General features: G+C 39.0%; 1 long non-coding RNA gene across 1 annotated transcript; it reads right to left on the minus strand.

Annotated features, from left to right (window-relative positions):
* Positions 1 to 413: 413 nt before the first annotated feature.
* On the minus strand, positions 414 to 4,166 carry LOC116738282. The gene is made up of 3 exons (XR_004344026.1): positions 3,897 to 4,166; positions 2,552 to 2,654; positions 414 to 515 (listed from the first exon to the last, which is right to left on the minus strand). It is a non-coding gene; the product is annotated as an uncharacterized LOC116738282 (long non-coding RNA).
* Between the last annotated feature and the right edge of the window lie 935 nt (positions 4,167 to 5,101).

Raw genomic sequence — 5,101 nt, forward strand, 5'->3', positions numbered from 1 at the left:
GCCTGGAAATTATTTTTGGGTTCATTCCAATGTGAATAGTAAGACAGGAAGAGTAAGCACTTTTCTTTAACTGCATGGACTTTAAGGAAGAAAGTATAAAGATTTGTGTGAAGTGGCCATGGAACTGGTTCTGTAATCTTCACATGACTCGGTACACTCCAACTATCTGATGAAAAAAAGCAGGGATCCTGATAGAACAAGCCAGGAGCAGGGTGCACATGAGGATTTTGAACCATGTTTCATTGCCTCTTCTTTCCTTCCCTGTAATTTGCTAACTTCTCTTCTTCAGCATTTGGCAACTTACATACTTCCTGTTGAAATAGCAAGGCAAAAACAAAGGCCAAACTAGGCTCTCTACATCCTTTTAATCTTGAGCCTCACAAATATTTTAATTTGCCAAAAGCATACCATATACCATCTCTCTTCGCCTTTTGGATTCCACAGTCCTTTAAACCCTCATATCACAGGCTAGGTGAGGACAAAAGTGAATCTCTGTAATTCTCCCTCCTTTTTTTCTGTTTAAGAAATTTTGATGAGAAGAAATTAGGAAATATAGATGAATTTCATTCACTTTGCAACCATTCACGGAATACCTACAATGGGTCAGGTGCTGTGTTAGGTACATGAGACACAAGGATAATAAAACATAGATCCTGCCCTCAGATATGTTCAGTCTAATGGGGAGTAGACATGAAAACTAGTCTTTGTACTGCACTGTAACAAGTGCTATGAAAACAGTAAGCATGGATTAAAAGGTCTCATTCTACCAATAGACAGATCAAGAAAACATTCATGAATAAGAGCTATTTTTAGGGGCACCTGGGCGACTCAGTCAGTTGAGCCTTCAACTTCGGCTCAGGTCATGATCTCCCAGTTTGTGAGTTCAAGCCCCGTGCCGGGCTCTGTGCTGACAGCTCAGAGCCTGGAGCCTGCTTCGGATTCTGTGTCTCCCTCTCTCTCTGCCCCTCCCCTACTCACACTCTGTCTCTCTCTGTCTCAAAAATAAATTAAAAAAAAAAAGAGCCATTTTTAGTTGAGTCAAGATAGAGGAACAGGACTTTGCCACAGAGAATAACATAATGGCAGGTGTAACAACATGACAAGCACAGGGAGGTATGAAAGGGCCTGGCAAATCTGAGTATCTGCTAATAGTTTGTTATTGATACAATAAGGGTGTAATGGAATGGATTTGGACTGGGGAGATGAAGCCAGAATAGGAGGAGGGGCTAAATTATGAAGGATTTTATATGCCATAAGAGGTTTGTGTTTTTTTTTTTAATGTTTATTTATTTTTGAGACAGAGAGAGAGAGAGAGCGCCAAGCAGGGGTAGGGGAGAGGCAGAGAGAGAGGGAGACACAGAATCCAAAGCAGGCTCCAGGCTCTGAGCTGTTAGCACAGAGACCAACACGGGTCTTGAACTCACGGACCACAAGATCATGACCTGAGCCCAAGTCGGACACTTAACCAACTGAGCCACCCAGGCATCCCTGGCATAAGAGGAGAGTCAAGTAGGATTTCTAGTAAGAAAGTTACTATATTGGTTCATGTGTGATGGTAGGAACCTAAACTGAAGAAATGGCAATGGGAATGGAGTGGAGGAGGTATATTTGAGAAATGTTTTATATTAGCCAACTGATTAAATGTGTAGAGTGAGGGCTAGGTAGAAGTAATGGAAGATGGACACCAGATTTGGGGCTTTTGTTCCTGGCCAGGTGGTGGTAAAATTAGCTGAAGTAGAAACTTGGAAAGGCATGAAGGGGAAATCAGTATGAACTTCTTTTTAAATTTTTATTTATTTATTTTTATTGTGGTGAGAACACGAAAGGTGAGATCCATTGTTAAGTGCTAAACACGGTAGTGTTGATTATAGGTACAATGTTGTATAGCAGATCTCTAGAACTTAATTCATCTTGCTTTGCTGAAATTTTTTTCCTATTGATTAGCAAATCCCCATTTCTCCTCTTTCCAGCCCCTGGCAATCACCATTTCAACTTGTGATTCTATAAATTTGACTCTAGATACTTCATGTAAGTGGGATCTTCTATATGCCAAAAAGACTCACACATTCACATCTATACCCCAGACCTAGGATAAAAATTCACACCAGTTTGCCCCGGGATTTTCTTGGTTTTAGAACCAGAAATTCCATGTTCCATGAACCTCCTCAGTCCCAGGCAAACCATGATCATTAATCACCCTACCCAGACTTCTTTCCCAACCTCTAGATTTATAAATCTGACTACTCTCTAATTCCACTTGAATATGTAATAGGCATCCTAGAGTTAATATGTCCAGACAGACTCCTGATCTTTCTCCTCAAATCTGCTTCTCTCACGGACTTGCCCATCTCAGTATATCATGACTCCATCTTTCTTTCTAGTGGCTTATGCCATAAACCTTGATGGAACCCACGATTTTTTTTATTTCTTCTGTAACACACACCCAATCTGTCAACATATTCTGTTGGCTTTCTTTCCAAAATATCCAAAATCTGACCAGTTCCCCTACTTCTACTGTTACCACCCCAACTAAGCCACCATAATATCTTACCTGAATCAGTGCAGACAAGTTCATAACTGATATCCCTTCTTCTACCTTTCCTCAACCCTATCCACACACAGATTTTATTCTCCACACAGCAGCCCATGCAATCCTTTAAAAAGAAACATATGTCAGATCATATCCTTTGCTTAAATTTCATAATTATTTCCCACTTACTCAGACTCAAAGCCAAAGTTCTTATATCAACCTTCTAGGTCCTTCCTCACCTGACCCCTATCTCTGTCATCATCTCCTGCTATTTTCATTCCTATTAATCTGCTTCAAACATACTGGCCTTCCTTCCTGTTGCTCGTTAGACATGGCAAACATACTTTTATCAGAAGGCTTCTGCCCTTACTCCTCCCTCTACCTGATATATGCAAGGTTCACTCTCTCATCTAGTTTAAATGTTACCTCATCAGTTTTCCCTATTTAAAATAGTATGTATTTGTGCACACACATACACACTTCCTATCCTCTTTGTGTGATGTATTTTTCTCTGTAGCATGTTCACCAAAGGACACAATTTATATTTTATTGTTGATTTGATTATTGTATATCTCCTCTACCACCAAATGAAGATCCTTAAGTGGGAACTATTTTATTTATCACTATATCCCCAGCATTTAAAAGAGCTTGCTATACAATAAATATTCAATAAGTATGTGTTATGTAAACCAATGAATGAATTATAAATTGAGATATGAACTCCAAAGGGCAGGAACAGAACATGTAACTATAAGAACATGTAACGAAAGAATCTCAACCTAGAGAGTAGGGAGAATTTTCTAAATGCCACCTGAACAGAGGGATCTGAAGGGTGAGTAGGCATTGACAAATAAAGAGGACAAAGGAATATATCAAACAGAAGGAAGAAGGTATGCAAAGGCTTTACGGCTAGAGATTCTACAGTGTGATCAAGGAACTTAAAAACAACCTGTGCTACTGGAGTACAGAGAGCAAGAGGAGATTGCTGAGATGAGATTGAAGATGTATATAGGGGCATGATTTCTGTCTGTATTGGAGAGAAATAAAAAGGCATTAGAGGAACTTAATCTTGGGAGTAGATGTGTGTATTACCTGATCCCATTTTCGTAATGCAAATATCATTCATGCTGGTATGTTAAATGGGATGAAGAGGGCTCGAGTAGAAATACTGAGACCAGATGGACCACAGCATACTATAGGCAAGAAATGATAGTTCCATGGACAATAAGATAATGGCGGAGATCAAGGAGTGACAAATTCTGAGATTCTAGGAGTTAAAATGGACAGGGTCTGGAGAGGAATTAAAGATGGGGAAGAGAGGATGAGGGAGAAAGAGATACTAGCAATGATGCTTGAATTTACTAACATAACAGATGGTGGTCATATTCACTGATTTGGCATATCGGAAGAGGACTTGACTTGGAGAGGATGGCTTAAGAGTTTATTCTTGGACATCCTGAGTCTGAGCAGCCTTTTTCACACCAAAAGGAGGAATTGGTAGAGCTTTTGGACATAGCGGACTGGAGCCATGTAGAGGTCTGGACTGGAAACAAGTATTTGGGAGCAATCATTGTAAAGATGCTTAATGAAGCCTTGAGATTGATAAGATGGCCAAATTTTTGCATGAGTTCTTACTAAGCTGCATCTTTTCTTCTCTGTAATGGAAAAAATAACTTTTTAGACAAAAGCACGATTATAATTTATCCTTATTTAGTTTCATCTTGCTATAACCTGTTATAATTTTTTAAGATTATCATCCTCACTTATTTTCCCTCTCCTCTTTTCAGTTTTTTATATTCTGTAATAATAATAATAATAATCAGCAGCAACAGCAACAGCATGGCAAGTCATCTCTAGATGTTCATCAAGAACAGCGTGGAACCAAACAAGATAGAGAATGTATCCCACTTGGGACTTCCCTCCAGTGACATTGGTAGAGGCAAATCCGCTTCAGATCAACCACAGCATCCAACTTTACTATTCAACAGCCCATTTTGTCTCCCAAGGACAGCAAGACAGAATGTGTCAAATTATTTATATATCAGGTAACTTTAGAAATATGACAAGAGTACTCCTAAACCTACCATTCAAGTCCCTATTCTATCAGTTCCTTGGTTTGTGACAAGTTTGAACACATTGCTTAAACTCTCTGGCTTATGGTTTCCATTTGTAGACTATTGGTCACAGTATCTTCCCCACAGACCTGCAGAGAGGATTACATGAGGTAATGCATGCAAAGCATCAGGCACCTAATATGTACACAAAATAGGAGCTAGTTTATTTTTGTGTTATTATTACCACTATTGCCCCCAAATTTATGTGCATCTAACTTGGTACTGGAGCATATCTCTTTTTTGATAACCTGGTAGGTTCATGGGAGGACCATTGCCTCATTCCAACAGATAATAGCAACACAAGAAATCATGTATGAAAAATTGGTTATAAAATGGAGCAAGAGAGTTGTCCAAGAATAAACTACCATTAAAGGATATTTTAAAAGACAGCATAGGGACTAGATAGGATACTATTGGTTGAGCTTGAAAATAAAATTTTGCAATTTCTTTTTATTCA

Source organism: Lynx canadensis, chromosome C1 (genome assembly GCF_007474595.2).
Source record: "Lynx canadensis isolate LIC74 chromosome C1, mLynCan4.pri.v2, whole genome shotgun sequence".
NCBI lineage: Eukaryota > Metazoa > Chordata > Mammalia > Carnivora > Felidae > Lynx > Lynx canadensis.